Raw genomic sequence first — 18,288 nt, forward strand, 5'->3', positions numbered from 1 at the left:
GTGCCTCTCCCAAGGCCATAAGGAGGAGCGCAGATACATGGATTGCACGTGGACAAATGAACATCTGGTAGAAAACTCACCAGCAATTCCAAACAGCTGTTCCCTCTGATACCTCCTTGTAACAAAGATTCATCCCAAACCCCTGTAGTGATTAAAGCTATGTCTGCAAGGCACTTGAAGAAAATTAATTTTGGATGGAAGAATTTTAGACTCTTGCACACTCACTTGCACACTGTAATAAAATCTTCTTCAAAACTTCTAGTCATCATGTTAAAAAAGACTTTTATCTGTACCTTGATACCTATTAGAACTTGAACAGTTCCAAGATCAATTTTCCCCAATATCTTCTGCTACTTGATTTAGTCTTGCTGTGGCAGCTATTGCCATAGTTGAGAGTGTCAGGTACAGGGATGGCAAGGCCCAAAGCTGAGATGGTAGCTCCCTACCAAACTCAGTGCTTACATCCATGCTCACGTTATGGATCCTAATTAAGAACTGAACCTGCTCCTTATTTGGAACAAATAAACAATGTATGTTCATTCACTCACAGTGGACTTTCTTTGTGATTGACTGAAGTAACTGCCTTCAACCTTCCCTCATGACCTCCACCTTCAAAGGCTAGTTCCTGCCCATGTATATTCTGACTGCAAGAATGTGGTTCTGATATATACCCACTCTGTCCTACTTTTTCAGAAACCCCAAATCAAGATATGTTTATTAATTTTAAATAAAAAAATAAATAAAAAAGTAGCCTAGCCATAGTTATTTCCTTTATGAATCTCAGCAATTTTTACTATTTTTACACAGCTGAATGTTGGGCAAGACTAAAAAATACCACTGCAGAAAGAAATACAATATACAAAAAAATAAAGTCATTAAAAAAATCCATAAGGTAAAATATGTTAAAATCACAAACAATATAACTTAGGAAAAATGGAGTGGAGGTCTGGGGGGAAAGTAAAGAGAATAAAAAGATGTGGCAGGAAAGGAAAGAATATGAGAAGAGGCTAAGTGAAATGACACAGAGAATTTAAGAATTGTGCAGAATATGAAAAGCCTCAAGAAAAAAAAATCCACTGTCAAGCCAAGACATGTAGCAGAGATGTAACTGTTCTTATCTGCACTTGAGGGCATGAAATAATTCCTTTTTTAATTTTGCCTTTTTAATCCTGTCAATTGGAGCTGTCACTATGGATGTAATAGCAAGTATCCCAATCACAATATCAAAGACTCTTCTCTGACACTCCTTGAAATAGCATTAATGTCTGCTCACTAAGGGTAGTACATTTAAATCTTCTTGTACAATGTTGTAGCTCCCCCTTAGTCAGGTATCAAGCTGCTATTTCATGCTCTGCTTGTAAAATTATTAACAGCTGGCCTAATGTTAGATCAACTTATGTGTATGTTTTTTTAGAACAAGATAGTGCTTAATCAGATTACTTCCTGTATGATCAAGCTATTACATACTTTTTATTTCCAAAAATCAGCTATGGCCTGTCAGCTCAAAGCAGGATCTAACTTTCTAAGAGTGACAGGCCTAATCTCAGACTTTGATTTCCAGAAAAGTTGAATGTTTAAAATCTAAACTCAGATCCATGACTGTTCTCTGCACTTAACAATCTCATCAAAATCCATATTAAAATAGAAATAACTCTTCACCTTACAAAATTTAGTAATTTGAGTTCCAGGTAGCACTTTCTGCTACTAGCTACTCAGGATAATACACATTTCAAGATCTAAAAAGACTCAACATGTAACCTCAAACTTGTCTTGAACAGAGTTATTAAAATCCAGAACACAAGGTTAGTTCAGTGCCACTTCACAGCACAGAAAATTCACACAGAAGTAGTTTTGGATCAAGATTAAATCTTACCAGGTAGTGAGTAAATCAGAAAACAAGAACTTAGTCCTTAAACAAAAGAGCTCACTTTGTCTTTAGTATGAAATCAGCTGAAACTTACTGTTCTGTAATGATACAAAGAAGACCATCTTTAAATTGCAGTTCCCTAAATATTCATACCTTGTGTACAGAAGAGGTTAACAGAGGAACACAGTATATGGATATCAACATCTGAAAATCAAAATCTGGATATTCACCTTTTGAATTTAAATCTTTGCACACAGGATAAAACAAACAAATAGCCATCACCACACACACAAACACACACACACACAAACCCAACAACCAAAAACAACAAAAAAACCCACCATCAACTATGTATAATTGGGAATTTAAAGCTAAATGCAACAATTTAGTATTCTGAATAATGCATAGATAGATCACCGTGATGTGACTTGCAGTGACATTTCAACACTTAGTCACTAATATCAGAAGAAATGTTTGTTCAAAGCAAAGGGGTATAAATGAAAGGCCTGTATTCTGCAAGCCTTCTTTACAAAAATGCATCTGAATTTCAACTCATTCAGATAATTCTTTTATTCTAATAGTGCTTAAATAGTTTGGCATATTTAATTCTACTGAACAATATTTATTTCTTTATTTTACTTAAAGTAACCCTTTGAAAATTAACCGTTTGAAGAATGTTTCTATGAATGTACGCAGCATGCTGCAGTCAGCTCATCAAAAAGAAAGTGCTACATATGAGTCAAGAAAGTGGTTTATATTTTTTAGAAACTTATCCTACCACTTTATTTGGAAGCATCATCTGACTATTCAGAGCTGAGATTCTATGAAAAGTATTCTATGGGTTAAAAACTACCTGCAAATGATTGCTTTCTTTTACCTTTCATTGAAATGATAAGCATGGGATTTTCTAAATGTCATGGTTTTATTTTTTTGATTATTGGTGCTCCACATCATAATATCATATAGTACATGGGGAGTTAAAGAGTTAATGTTCCAGTTCCAGGAACTGCCAATATTTCTAGGTGTCTAGTTCTTAGAAGAGAAGAACTACATATCCCAGAGGACTTTGCATTGTTCTCTTTCTGTTTTCAGTTCAGAGAGAAAGATAAAAACTGTTTGCAGATCACAAGACACTCTCTCTTTTCCCTTTCTGCTCATCCCAGCTAGATGCCTTGCCCTCAGCATTAAAGTAAGTCCTTTGGGTTTTTTTGGACACTCTCTATCTCAATTTATTTGATTTATTAGTTTCATTTCCAATTAAATTGTATTATGTTGTGTTGTGTATCTCAGATTTTGATCAGATTATTTTTCTTGTAAATAAGCTTTCCTCCTCAGGTTGCTGCCACTGTTTTGTTTTTAGGCCCAATTCCCAACCCTTCCCCTTTTGCCCTTTCCAGGGGTGTGGACCGATGGGTACCCCCACCCCATTAGTAACTAAACCAGGCCAAACCAGCCTGTAAACCATCAATGCTAAAATATCTCTGATCAATGCAGGTCACTCTGAATGTAATGCCTCCTATTAATTTCCATGGAAATCACAACAGATATGAAGAGCGCACTGATTGAGCAACTTCTCAGCTACAAAACATTATTTTTCAATGTAGTCACTGCCATTAGCTATGCATCTTTGCCAGCTACAAATAATGTCTTGCATTCTGTGCTCATAAACTGTGTTGATGCATGTCAATCGATGTCATTTATTCCATATGAAAGAATTCTGTTCCACACCTTTGCACCACATGCACTTCCATGTCAGACACCATTTTTCATACTGCTCCTTTGCTGCCATCTGTCACGCGGCAATAAAATGTGACAGGATATTGGTGGAGATGTTCAGCCTCTACTGCCATAACACCAGCATCTGCATCTGATGTTGTGGGCCAACATAATAAAATAGGAGGCACCACTTTCGGATAAACTCTTCTATGTTATAACTTAAACTCAGATTCAGAATCTTGCATTGCAGATGTAATTCTCATTAACTCAGAGTGTGCTGCAGACAGTGAATACCTCAATAGACACTCCTACTAGTGGAATGCCTAAAGTTTGTGCACGCAGCTGTGGCACAGTGAGTCTAAAAGATGTACCACATCTGGCTTTCAATCTCTCAGCATTGGCTGGTGGCAATGCAAGCTGACAGCTTGAATGGGAGGAGTATCAAATCCATCAGCTGGAGTGGGGCAAGCAGTGCTGGCACAAAACTCAGCCTGTGATTTCTTCTCCTACATCTGAACTACTGCTGGGTCCCTTGCATTTATGGGTAGGGGGCGAGAAGGCCAGGGGCTCTAAGAATAGACAAAAATAAAAGAAAACTGAGCGTATAAGGGCCAGCAGGAAAAAAAGAGGGAGGAGTTGGTAACATGAAGAGAAATAATTAAGGGCTATAAAGGCTAAAATTCAGATGTAGTGTGAAGTGGCAGATTTCAGCAAAGAGAGAAATTTCAGATCTGAGAGCTGTGAGAATAATTCCATCATGCTACGTATAAAAAAATGACACAATATAAGTGATTCTTCCACAGAAAATACTTTGCAATGCTATGTTATTTTAATGCTATTTATTAGCATAAATTTTCACGTGAATGCTTCATAAATTAAGACATAAAGATTTTCTATACAAAGAATTAACTTATTCAGGTATGTGCAGTACTGACTGATAAGATGGTAGAAAATGCAACACAAAAACTTCTGAAAATATCACTTAAATGTTTTAGAGATATTCTGCTTTTGTTTTTGTTTTCTTATTTCTATACTGTATGCTTTGAGTGTGGTCAAAATATTGACCACCCCTAATAGATGCAGTGTCTTACTGTTTTGGTTAATGCTGTTGTGTTATCAACCTCGTAGAGCCTGGAACACGTAAAATGAGGATATAAAAATAAAAAGGAAAACATCTCACGTAACAATTAAGTAATTAATTAGTTCATACAGACAATCATGTAAGAAAAGCATTAAATCAGACAACCTGAGGTGTCAAGGACATTCATGAAAAAAGAGTGATTTTCTAACTCAGTGTTACGTTTCCTTTAAAACACAGGTGACTAATACTGAATGACCTATTCATTCATATCTGCTTACAGAATGTTTTACCTAATTCTTTCAGTGGATTTCAGCTAGATTAAATTTTCAATATATATATTGGAAGAATGATAAAAGCTATTAAAACTATCCTGTTTATTTAAAATATTTGTCTAGGTAAATAATAAAAGAAAAGATAAGGCATAGGGCTCAGGAGTAAGTTTTGAAAGTATATAGAAAGATACAAAACAATCTATACTAAATTCATTTGGAAAGTATTATCGTACTCATTATTATTTCTGTCATTGTGATTTCATTAAAAATTGCATGAAACTTCACTAGAAATTGGTGTGTGCTGAAAGGTCTGTGGGAGTGTGAGTGGTTGAAGTACTTGTCATCTTCAGCCTGGAAAAACAGTTCCTGATTAGCAAGGGTAAAGCTGAGCATTTATTTACATGCTCATTCAGATTATAGCAATCTGTAAGTTTTGCCACCAAGTACTGTTTTAAAACAGAGAAAATAGTTAGTGCAATGCTTCTATCATTAACTTTTTGAAAATGCACGGAATTTAAAATTTTCTTAATTGATTACCTTAGTACAGAACTCAGATATCAAAGGAGTGATATCTTACAGGACCACGAGAAGAGTTAATAACAAAATTAAAAATGTATGAGAGATAAAACTATCATGAATCACTGCTATTGGGGTGGTGCAAAAGCTAATCTGACAAGAAATATCATCTGGCAGTGAATGAATTTGCATTCACTAATTCATAATGTGCATTTCAAGTTGATTGACATAACTCCTAGACAGGAAACCCAGTCACTTGCTGAATTTAGTAGTCTGGTAGTACTTCAAAAAACAGGGTTAGCATCTTGGAGTGCATACCTGCATGCAGGCTTACACCGGAAGAAAAAAAATAAACTTCAGAAGAGATGTGAACAAGTCCTAAAAGTAAATAAAGAATTAAAAATCTAGGGACTTGCTGTATAGTAAATTAAAGATTTTCATATTTTCAGATAGAACTCTGTGGAATAGAGAAAGCCTCTGGATATTATGAATTCATAGAATTACATTAATTCTGAGCAAGAGTAAAATTTGATATTTACCCATTAACAACACAATTCTGCTGAAGTGGGATACCTGCTTTCACAATACAGCAAAACATTTGTTTTATTAAAGCTTTTCCAGTGGGGTAGCAATCTTAATTTTGCAAAGAGGTCAGGATCTGTACTTCACCTGTATTTCAAAATACATACTGATACCATTACACTGCACACAAAACAAAGAACTGATTGAGAAATACATTGGCATTTTGTCTTATCACAATGATGAGTTCTGTTTTCTATACTCCTCTTTCTCTACTTCCGCTTTCAGACTAACGTGGTATGCCACTGTTAGCTCAGGAGCTGCAGCAGTATCTTGCACCTCCCTGCCCCCCTGCTCCACTCCCACTGCTTCACTTTCTGCATTCCCCTTCCTGGGCACTTTGAAACCCACTTTACACTCATCTCTGGCTTGTCTATGGAGGATAGAAATTCTTATTATATCTATTCTTAAAGCTATGGAATGGAAATAATTGCAGGTAAGCAGGCAGGTATTACACTGAAAGTTGTTAAAGTGTCATCAGTTGTTTTTTATTATTTCAGCTTTATCTAGACTAGCAGTGATTTAGGGTCTGCTGGTCAGATTAAAAGCAATTTTGCCTGTTTCTCACATTTTCCTGTACTTTTCTTAAATTTTCACTAAAAAAAAATTGAAAAAAAATACAAATCTGAAGGAGCCCTGCATTTCCACTGCAGGCTCCAGGCTTGGTTAACACATTGGGCTGCAACTTCTGCATGGTCAGCAGGCAGTTGGTACAGCTACCTGCATAACATACCTACCACAAAACACCACAACTCTGTTCATACCTGCTTATGCAGATCCCTGGAAGTCTGAATAAACCACAGAAGTACTTTTCAAATTGGAGTGCTAAAAACTGTGGCATGACATGGCTAAAATGTCAATACAGCTGCCCTTTGGTAGTGACTAGCTTGTATGGATTTCAACAGGAATGTCAGAACTCTGGAATTAGAACTGACCAAATAATGCAAAATATTTTGGCAGAACACATCTGTGACCAATATTCTGTTAACACTGACCCAGCTTTCCAGAAACAACATGATTATATCACCAAAGAAATATAAAGAATATGTGTAGTTCTGGTCATTTGATTTCAGTGCTTTCCTGATAAAAAAAGTTGAAGGATATTTCTGCATTGCTTTTTATCCTTCCAAATGAGTTAATCTAGCTCTATGTGTAAGGGTTGCTTGTACCTCTAAGTTCACAGAACAGACTGGGGATATTAACACAAGCAAAAATTCAAACAAATCACTTTGCTCATTGACTCAAAGTGGTTCAACTCTACAGCTTATTATAAGTATATATTGAAACAATACTTTAATGTTTGTGACTTACAAGCATAATCTAAATTCATTGTATAGAACAATATATCCACCATTTTCAATTTTGAGAGCAAAATCTAAATTTCAACGAAGATTTAAGGTCATGAAGTCAGATGTATTCCTTAGAGAGAGTGAGCAGAACTCTGTAAGGCCACAGATTAACAAGAATTTGTATAGAGAAAGAGCATGAAATCAGAAGATCTCTTGCTGCTTTAAAACATTAGTTTTTATTCCCAAACCCCTGTCATGAATAGCATATCTTCAATATGTTCTTCAGAGAATCATGGGTATCATATACGTCTGTCTGAAACAATTCCTGACATTACTAACATGCCAATATGGGTGGCAGAGGGAGCATGTGGGCAGCACATCTCTGATTTTTTTTTTCTAGTAGTGCCATCTAGTTGGGTTGACTCTACCCATGGAAAAGTGCTAAAGCTCAATGATCTTTAAGGCCCCTTCCAACTCAGCCTACTCTGTGATTCTATGAAGGATGACGGCATAAGAAATATTTACATAGCAGAACCTATCAAAATGGAAAAAAAATGATGAAAATATTTAAAGTAAACAATTTGAGACCATATTTAAACTTTCACAGTCATTTCTCATGTGTCTTACCAGTGTCATAGAACAAGGATAACATCCAAAATTTTTCTATGTAAAATTCATCTTCTGAAAGAGAATTGTGCACTTACTTTATATTACTGAATCCTTAAAATGCAGTTACCCCTGAGTAAATGAAATTTATTCTAAATAATTAATATTTTTTCTTTATTGAAGTATAAACTTCTATGAATGAAATTATCTTCAATTTTGAGCTTTCAGGTCATTACTAAAGTATTTTTGTTGGCTCTTTTAGTTGTGTTTTTTTTCTTTTTCCTTTTTTATATTTATATTAAAAATGTCACAGAGCCAAAATGATAATCTAGTAGGCAGCTGATATCATCAGAAGGTCTGGCCTAGTTTAATTTTTTCATAGCTGCAAATTTGCCTTCCTATGCTGAATATAATTAAGAATATTATAAAGCTCTGAAACCTTTTATTCTTTAGAACTAAATTAATAACACTGGAATTTCAGTGATGTTTCCTCTCCTTACACTGACCGCATCCATAGAATATGGTTTCTACATATTTCCAAAGAGATCCCCAGAGGACTGGCACTTGAAGCTTATTGCTAAAGATTGAACAATGAAGCAGGTCAGCTTGTCCTAAGAAATCAGGTCATTCAGCTGTATTTCGTGTTATCATTTTGACAACAGGGGATGGGGGAACAGACACAGTTGTAAGCCTGTTCTTTGCAAGAACCATTTTACTGAACTTAGTAAGATAGCAAACACTATTATTGTAAAAGCTAAGTTGAGTTCTAATACAGTGCAGTATGGGTGCTTGACTCTTTAGATATTTTTTTGTTGTTGTTGTTTTTACCAAAAAATAAAACACACACAGAAAAGTGATTTATTGTTGATCTTTTTTCTTTCTTTTTTTTTCTGTTGTAGATTTTTGGGTTTTTTGTTTGGTTTGTTGTTGTTTTGTTTTTGTTTTTGGAGGGGAAGCATCACTATTCAAATATTCAGCATGGAGGGCATTTTATCAATGTGGATATTTGCAAGAATAAATTGAATAAGCACATTTCATCGGGGAATTTCAGTTTGCAGCAAGATGGCCAAAGAGAATTCCCTTAACTGTGAGCTAGAGAGTACATACAAGATTTCTTTCACTGCAAACACTCACAGATAAATTCAACTCTTTTCCTGAGCAGACTAATTTTGGTACTTTTGGTAGATCATTACATCTTTGTCCTGAGGTAGCAAAAAGTGAAGTCAGTGAAGCTATGCTACATAGTCCCTGTGCAGATGGCCTATTGTATGGAATGCACTGGAGGAATATTGAACAGAACTATAGGGATGGCTGATTGTTTGGGGTGCCCTCTGGGTAAGTGAGAGCCCACAGAGTTGGAAATGAAGCTGTGATCAGATGAAAAGTTGAAGCAGCTGGAAATCAGATCACTCTCCAGAACTTCTAAGAGCTTAATTAAGATGGGAATTTTCAAAGCTCTCACAGCCCTATTGCAGATCTATGAGTGGATCTATATCCACCAACAGAACTGTTCTCAGTCCTTTTGTACAAATTATCTGATGTGCTAAGATTTCAACTATGTTTCTGAAACTTACATCTCAACAACTGTGTCAAATATAAAGCAAATCAGATTGAATTGGTAGGTGTTAGTATAAAAGACATTTTCTGTGACTTCTAGAATTAACCAGCCACAGAAGTTAAATATGGGTAATGGAAACGTTAAAAAAAAAGTTTTGGAGTCAAACATCATTACTGTACTGGAAGTTTTGTTTTATTTCCCGCTGATAGGAAGCTTATACATATACGTACATATAATATTTTCCAATGGATTTCTAATATGTGCTCCTCTTCTCTGTAATACCTGCTGAACTCCTTTGAGATGTTATGAAAATGTTGGCAGGGCTTTATACTGGCCTGGAAATTGCTGATTTTGTCAATGAAATGAGAACAAAATGCAAGTCAGCAGGACCAAACCAGGTTGGAAGAAGCTGTGTTTAAAGAACACCACATAAAGAACCCAGCTAGGAGATACTAGGAGATAGACAGGGCAAAAGCACAAATGCACACTGGGAATACCAAAAACAATGTATTTGTACATCAAATAGATATACCAACTAGGTGGCCAGCTGACTGTATGCAACTGCAGAGTGCTGGGCTGTGTTTTGTGTAACAAGACAGGAGTAGCTAAAGCTAAGTTTTTTCTAATCTCTAGATGGTGTAAGCAGCCCCTGCTGCCTGGGTCACTGACCACAGTGTGCAGTACTTGGCTGCAGCTCTACTTGCAGTGTTATTTGGGTAAAGGAAGTCAAACTTGCAAATTGTGTAGCATGGCAGATGTCTGCCTTAAGGGCCCTATATTTTTGATCACTGGAGAGGAAAGATCTTGGAAGAAAAAACTTTTTCTTTTTTTAAAGAACACTTACATGTATCAGAAGAAGTGTTACACCACAGTTTAAATAAGCAAATAAATAGTAATATGAAAAAATCTGTAAAGGAACTCTGCACTGAGATAATGTCCACTAATCTTAATTTTTCACTAAATCATTATATAAGCTTATTAAAAAAAAACTACTTCTTTGTTCTTTGACTTTTAATTATTCCACAGTTACCCATAGGAACTTAAATTCTGGGCTATATTTAAAAAAAAAAAAATAAGGCAACCCTCCTGGTTCTTCCCTTGTAAATCAGTAATTGGAAAAAGCCAATTTGCAGCAAATTTGAACCAACATTGGTTTAGAAGTTTTTGACTACAGCACCAGATCCTAAGATGCCTGCAGTCTCTAAATTACTAGCAAAGTCAAGCATTCAAATCAATTGGGAAAAAAGACAAAAATATTTCATCTGCATCTGGAGCACTTTAGAACATGGCCTCATTTGACAGTGACTTCTATAATGCATTGACCATCAGGCATTCTAAAACATGCTGTTCAAGAGATACTGTATTAGAAAGGATAAGAAGTAGTTGAACCATGACAAGTCAGCTGGCATTTGGCAGTAACAGCTGCATTCATTTCAACAAGCTTGCCTTTTAAAAGTCTATTCTCTCCCCCTCAGTTTCCCTGGGGAATTTAATATGACTACAGCTAGTTGCATAGAGAATTCAAAATGCCCTTGAACAGAGCTGTGAAATTCTAACCCTAAATCTCAATAAAAAAGGTGCAGAAAAAAACATATGTGGAGCTGTACAACAAAGTCTTCTAAATATCACAAACACTCTTGTCAGAACATTTGGAAGATGCATTATCTAGATAAGCATTAACAGAAAGGCCTATCAGAGAAATTTCACCAAAACTACCACCTTTTATTAAACTCAGGGGAGATTTTAAAACCACCCCATTATTCTGATGGTTTTACAGGGCCTGTTTTCTCTAGCTAAACCATGAAAGAGGTCTGGAAGAAACAGATTGAAAGAAATGTTTTCGTCTTGGCAGACTTCACAAAATCAGAAGTGATATCTTTTGTCAGCCTAAATGCCAGCTGCTTGGCTAGCATTGGAAGACTGAGCTCTATATCACACGTACCTATACCTTGCCCGCACTGACACTTGTTTAAAAGCCTAGGATTCCTTACAGAATTCACAAGTCTGAAACACCTGGGCTATGCAAGGTTTTTTGTTGTTGCTGTTGTTTTTTTTTTAATTTATGTTCTTTAAGCCCTAGGCATGCAAAAGTGTTCACAAGTGGAAATAAATAAAATAAAACTCTCCAGAAAATCTCCACGAGATAGAAAAGTCACATTTTTTGAGCCACACAATGACATAAAAATATTGATGAACAAAGAATTTGAGATTACAATTATATTTTTGAAAGTCAGGAAAACATTGCGTTTACAACTACAGTTAGAATTTATTCCAGCCTAATTTTAAAACATAATTTCTGTTGAAGTCACAAAAGTACAACTGTCATTTTCTTAGAGTGTTTGCACTCATTATGATTATTTATGCCTTTAAGATGTGTAAATGCTTGAACACTGGAATGGTTTTGCAATCTGAGTAGAAAAGTACCTCATGGTAAATGATTGCACATATGCAGAAAAGGAAAATTTGGAGATGTACAAGAAGATACATACAAAAGTATCTAAGACAACTCTTCTACAAATGAATGTTTGTTAAAAATGTTACACAATTAGTTATGATGAAATAAGCTCAAAAAACTCCACCCTACAAAGAACTAAATTAATAACAAAAGAGTATTTGATATTTTATAGTGTCAGTTTTGTCCCTAGCAAAATCTTTGCCCTCTAGGTCATGTTAAAATTCTTTGGAATGACCTCTAATCTGCAACAATGGACCAGGGAAGAGCCACCAATAGCTTCTTCCTGGAAGTCAGTAAGGCCTTTGACAAGGTACCCTACAACATCCTTCTTTCCAAATTCAAAAGATATGGATTTGATAAGCAGACTGTACAATGAAACAAGAACTGGCTGCAGGATCAAGTCCAGAGAGTGGTAGTCAGTGGCTCAGTGTCTGAATGGAGATCAGTGATGAATGGTGTCCCCCAAGGGTCAGTGCTGGGTTTGATATTCTTTAATATCTTCATCAATTACATTGATAGTGGGATTGAGTGCACACTCAGCAAGTTTGCTGATGATGCCAAGCTGTGGGGTGCAGTGGACACACCAGAGTGATAGGATGCTATCCACTACCAATACAGTCTGGAAGATGGAAAGGATTGAGTGCAGCTTTGCTGAAAAAGACTTGAGTGTACTGGTGGACAGGAAGCTTGACACGAACCAGCAGTGTGCCCTTGCAGCCCTGAAACTGAATTGTATCCTTGGCTGCATCAAAAGAACCATGGCCAGCAGACTGAGGGATGTGGTTCTGTCCCTCCACTCTGAGCTCGTGAAGTCTCATATGGAGTACTGCATCCAGATATGGAGTCCTCAGTACAGCAGAAACATGGACCTGTTTGAGCATATGCAGAGGAAGGACACAAAAATGACTTATGGGACAGAACACCCCTCCCAGGAAGACAGATTGAGAGAGCTAGGGCTCTTTATCCTGGAGAAGGAAAGGTTCTAAGGTGACCAGATAGCGGCCTTACAATAACTAAAGGAGAGTTATAGCAAAGAAGGAACAAACTCTTTAGCAGGGTTTGTGGTGATAGAAGAAGGGGAAATGGTTTCAAGATCAAAGACAGTAGATTTAGGTTAGATGTAAGGAAAAAGAGTTCTACAGTAAGGGTCCTTGTAGACTTTCAAGGCAAGGCTGGACCAGGCTAGCTGATCTAGTTGAGGTTGTCCCTATTCATCACAGGAAAGTTGGACTAGATGGCCTTTAGACATCCCTTCCAATTCAAATGATTGTATGATTCCAAATCAGCTTTCCAAATACAAAGATTTAGACATCTAATGGACAGAAACTGTATTAAACTGTATTTTGTAATAATGCATGTGCTACAAAATTATTAACAAAATGATTTGTTGGTGTTTATTTGCTGTCCACGTTACCCTAATGAAATATCGTACATGAAAACTGCCACCTATGTCTTTCTCTTCCTATGTAACTTTGCCCCAGAAAATAACCAAACCTAATGCTGAAGACATGGAAGTATGATTAATTTGTAGGGTCATGTACTTTAACAGTAGCAGTAAGGCATTTCCTAACTATGAGGAATCCCCCAGTTATCTAGGGATGTTTTATTTCTGATGAAGCTTTCCCTGAAGGTATAATCAGGATATGCTGCAAAGGTTCTGAAAGAGTCATCTGCATTTTGGCAGCACCTATCCTAAATATCATTCTCAAGGGAGACATTTAAGTGTTTTACTATGAAATAAGTCTGGGATCCATTCAGCGTAAACTACAGGTGTAAAAACAAGAATGGTAGGCCTAATCTTAATAGCATACCACCCACCCACACACACACAATTCACTTTGGATCAGCACTACTCAAGAACATTGCATAATCCAACCCAATTTGTATTTTTCACATGAATAATAATAATAATTTGTTAAATGGTTCTCAATGAACTCCCTAGAGCTATACAATTTTTTTGCTGTTGCTTTAAACATAAGATAAAAATAAGTTAATATGTCAATTGAATGTTTTTTGTCACATCAACATTGGGTCCACACAGAAAATCAAATGGAGACATAAATGCATTTTTCCCCTAACATCAGATTGCAGTTTAAAATGAACAAATAAATACATAAATAAATTCTCTAAAACAAACAAAAACAAAACAACCAACACTTCACTCACTTAAAAAAACACAAAAACCAAAGCAAACAAAAAAGAAAACCCCACAGATGGGCAAACAAACAAAAAAATTTAAAGGCAAAACACACCCACCCATCTTTCACTTTCCTGTTGGATGATACCTGTTTCACATTAGAATCAGGAACTTCAAATGCATTTTCACCTTATATCTAAAAACATTCCCTTTGAATGTGACGTTGCTTTAACTCAGGGAAAATAGATTTAGCATAGATTAATTTCCTGATAGTGAAAATAATAACTAAGTATTTCTTTATACCTCCTTCATGACTATTTGCTGAAGTAACAGGAGAACTAGCACCTACTCAATTGTAATATTGCATGTATGCTCTGCATTATTATTTTATTCAAAATTCCCCCCAGCAAAACTGCTTGCCAGAAAGCAGGATCATTCTTTCTAGTCCTATTTCTTCACCATCTTCTGCTAAAATCTTGAGTAAGAGGGCTACCTAGCAAGGGGCAATGTCAACTGTTCCTTTCTCCATCAGAAATGCTGAGAGAGCAGAAGGGTGAAAAACTGGCTTTGCACCTGCAAACACCCTTGTTCTAATTATGTATCGATAGGAATCATAAACTAGTAGAGACTGTAAACACTGTTCTACATTGAGCTGTTAGTTTTTAAGCTGATGGCTCAATTTTTCTGGCAGGTGTGCTGGTAACATGATCTATTCCACTGTTTAACTACAAAAATAGTGACTAGATTGACCAAATCTAATGGATTCCTGAAAATTTCTCATGTTCTGAATACTTCTTAACAGGAATATTTCTGTTACCAGTTTTTGTGAGTATGTATCACTGCCTCCATTCATGATCTCACAGTCTTTTAATTTTAGTGCATTAGTTTTCCTCTCCCAGAGTGAAGTGTCATCATCTCTGCAAATTTCCACTGTAAAATGTGGGAGTAAAAATTATGCTATGAATTTTTAATGAGCATATCATTCTTAATGTAAAGCACAAATGTCTAAGCAGGCTTCAGTGGAATGCATATGTTGGTTGTATCCATACTTGATAAATATTTGTGATGTAAGCTAGAAACAATTTCAGCTTGTTAGAAATATGTTTTAATAATTCCCTGTTAAATGGTAGATAACAACACAGCATAAGAAATTTTGAAAACTGTATGCTTATGTTACTTTTCCTTTGGTTAAAAATGCAGGGGGGTTGTTTCCTTGTTTGCTTTTTTAGATACTGCTTACATATGAATATAATCTGAAGTTAAGGAATTCATTGTACCCTAATTTTTTGAATACATATTTGATTTTGACAACTTCATTACTCTGTGTTTGATCTAGACTGGAGAATTTCATGTCAACTTCCAATTTAACAATTATGGCTTTTAAATGACTCCATTAAAAGGCATTTATAACTCATGACACTCAATGCAGTTAAGAAGTATAAAATGCAGATATTATAGTGAACTAAGTTTTTTCTTCCCACAACTATTTTACCAACTACTGCTTTGCCTTTCTTAAAACACAATCAAGTGATGAAATATAGAAATGCACAGTAGTGTGACACCATCCTTTAAAATGTGTTGTTGCTCACATATGCTTGCAAATGCTATAAACTAAGGCAAATCTTGCTCCTATTTTGAACATACTTTCATTCTTACACTGCTGCTTTTAATAACACTTTGAACCACAAATGATGCTTTGGGGGAAGTGTGACTTGAAGTACACCTGTGTTCTTTGTCTACATTTGCTAAATGCTTTATGAAACATGAAGTTCTCCAATTGGTGCACTTTTTATGATGTATCTAGGGAACTATTCAGATGTTTAAAATTAAGCACATTCTTAAGTTCGTCAATGAACTGATTCTTGTATCTGTAAAAGATTTTGTTTGCAGAGGAACCGGAGCTTGGGGACTAGAAATGGGAGTCATTACAGTGTAGAAACGATTCATTTCAATACAACATTATATGCTGTTGCAGTCTGTGGATCTCTTGTCCCCAGAGAAACTTGAAAACAGAATTGAGCTAATAGTATAATGGCCACACCTGCAGATGCGTTACAGTTTTACAAGCATCCCATACAAAGCCTACACATTTCCCTCCTGTAAATTAATACCAACTATAATATAGTACATATGCAACTACATCAGCAGTTTGCATAGCACCCAAAATTCCAGACCGTTTACTTCAACCAGACATTAATAAATAAAATAAAACAAAAATCTAAATGGGCAACAAAGACCAGCACACGCTTTGCACACAGATTTTTATAACTGACATATGCGGAATAGCAACATCCTGGTTAACTATTTACACTCTCCTCCTTTTTGCTCTGCACCAGAAGAAACAATGCTAATTCTTGATAGACAAGGCAGGCTGCACAACATTTTCTAAAGCATCAAGCCTATTACTTTACTCAGTTGATGATAAATCAAACTATACATGCTCAGAAAATCTGTCCATCACCGTTCTCTGTCTCTTAGAATAACAATCTTTCAAAACAGCTTCAGTTCACTATTTCAATTTTAACCAAAGAAGTAAATCTTCTCTGCTTCTAAATAATTCATACAACTTTGACTCCATCTTACTTCTGTTTTTTTCAGAAACAGCAGACAGATTTTTACAACAATATTTAAATCACACGACCTAAATGACTCCAATTACTCTTCTATTCATTCAGACAGGAAAGACTATGGGTGTTCTTCCATTCAAAAAACAAGTCCATCACTATTGTTTTTCTCATTCCATTCTTTTCATGGATCACAAATGCCTTACACCTTGAGAGGGCTTAGATTTCAGACTGAAAAATCCTTACAAGGCTCAGATTTCAGATTGAAAAATCTTTATAACTTGCTAAAGTTTTGTTATAATTTAAGCAATTTTCTCAATACAGTTGCATCTTTGACAGACATCTGTTTTCAGAGACTATTAAAATACATTTCAAGAAAATTCATGTTTTAGTTTGAGCTGGAGATTTGTTTCTACCAGTTTTTAAAAGATGACAATGACAACTCACATTCCATTAAAAGACTTAACTCATCAAAAACCTTATTTAACAAATAAGCCTGACTTGAAAACTGCTAAGTTTCCCCTCAAGTTCAAAAAGTTTTTTGGCCTTATTTCAAGTTAATTGTTCAGAAAGAATTTAAAGTTATGAAATCCAGATTTTTCTTCACAGCTTCACTGAATTGCTCTGGTTAATTCAATGTAACTGTTTCACTCTGTCTTTGCTGTCAAATCTCCTAAGAAACTTGTCAAACCCTCTGCTGTTGAAATAAAGTTAACAGTTAGTAGGTGACTACCTGAATGTAACTAGAGTGTAGGCATCCATGCTGACCTCTAATTCTATTTGTTCTCTAGGATTTAATTACAGGTTAGAGATAATACCTTTCTTATTTCATAATTACACTAAGAATTAGAAAATTCCCTTCCTTCAGATAAGAGTGCCAGAGTACCTTACAAGTGTCCAAGCCTGGCTAAACAGTGGTAAGCTGCTGATGTCAAATGTATGAAGGTATTATCTTGGCTATCAATTCATTCAGGGAGAGGTACTTGTGGAAAATGATACAGTGAGTAAGATGAGAGCACAAAAAACCTCCAAAATAGCAAAAGCATAATACAGCATTTTTACAATAAATCATAACATGATCAGTAACAACAATCCACTCTGTTAACTCATTATCAAAGATAATTCTATGTATGTAATTATATTATGGTCTCCCTCTTGGTTACTTAAAGATGAGATAGGGAGAAATGTAGCTGCTGCAAAGTAGAGAAGGTGACTTACCCAAGTCATATGTAGCATGTGCGCAGCCAAGCCAGATGTGGGACTCTGGCATCCTATACCTTCACAACAGGATGTAATTACTCTGTGCCTTCCATTAGATTGCTCTTACACTGGCCTTAGCTGACAATATATCAGGACCTGCGTGAAACAAAAAGGAATTATGAAAAACACACCAAATTGTTTTGTTATGCTGATAACCAAAAGACCCAGTATTTTCTTTTCTGCAAGGACATCTGTGAAGTACAACTAGTAAAATTATAGTTTTGTTGTTAAATTAATGTGTGACTTTTTTCTTTTTAATTTCAGCTGCTCTCACAAGGATTTAAATGCATTTTGGACAAAATATTTTGGAAAGTTGTTTTTTTTTTTTGGTTTTTTTTCTTTTTTGTTTTTTTTGTTTTGTTTTGTTTTATTTTGTTTTATTTTAACC

At 35.6% G+C, this 18,288-nt stretch overlaps 1 long non-coding RNA gene across 5 annotated transcripts in view; it reads right to left on the bottom strand.

The window, feature by feature from the left end:
* The window catches only part of LOC107315770 (uncharacterized), a 251,329-nt gene extending 233,339 nt beyond the window's left edge, over positions 1-17,990 (bottom strand). For all 5 annotated transcript variants that reach the window (XR_014948867.1, XR_014948865.1, XR_014948866.1 and 2 more), the window contains exon 1: positions 17,859-17,990. This is a non-coding gene — a long non-coding RNA (uncharacterized LOC107315770). The remainder of the gene's footprint in view (positions 1-17,858) is intronic.
* Positions 17,991-18,288: the final 298 nt, after the last annotated feature.

The sequence above is a fragment of the Coturnix japonica genome, chromosome 8 (assembly GCF_054131305.1).
Source record: "Coturnix japonica strain WE chromosome 8, WE-NBRP24, whole genome shotgun sequence".
Classification (NCBI taxonomy): Eukaryota; Metazoa; Chordata; class Aves; order Galliformes; family Phasianidae; genus Coturnix; species Coturnix japonica.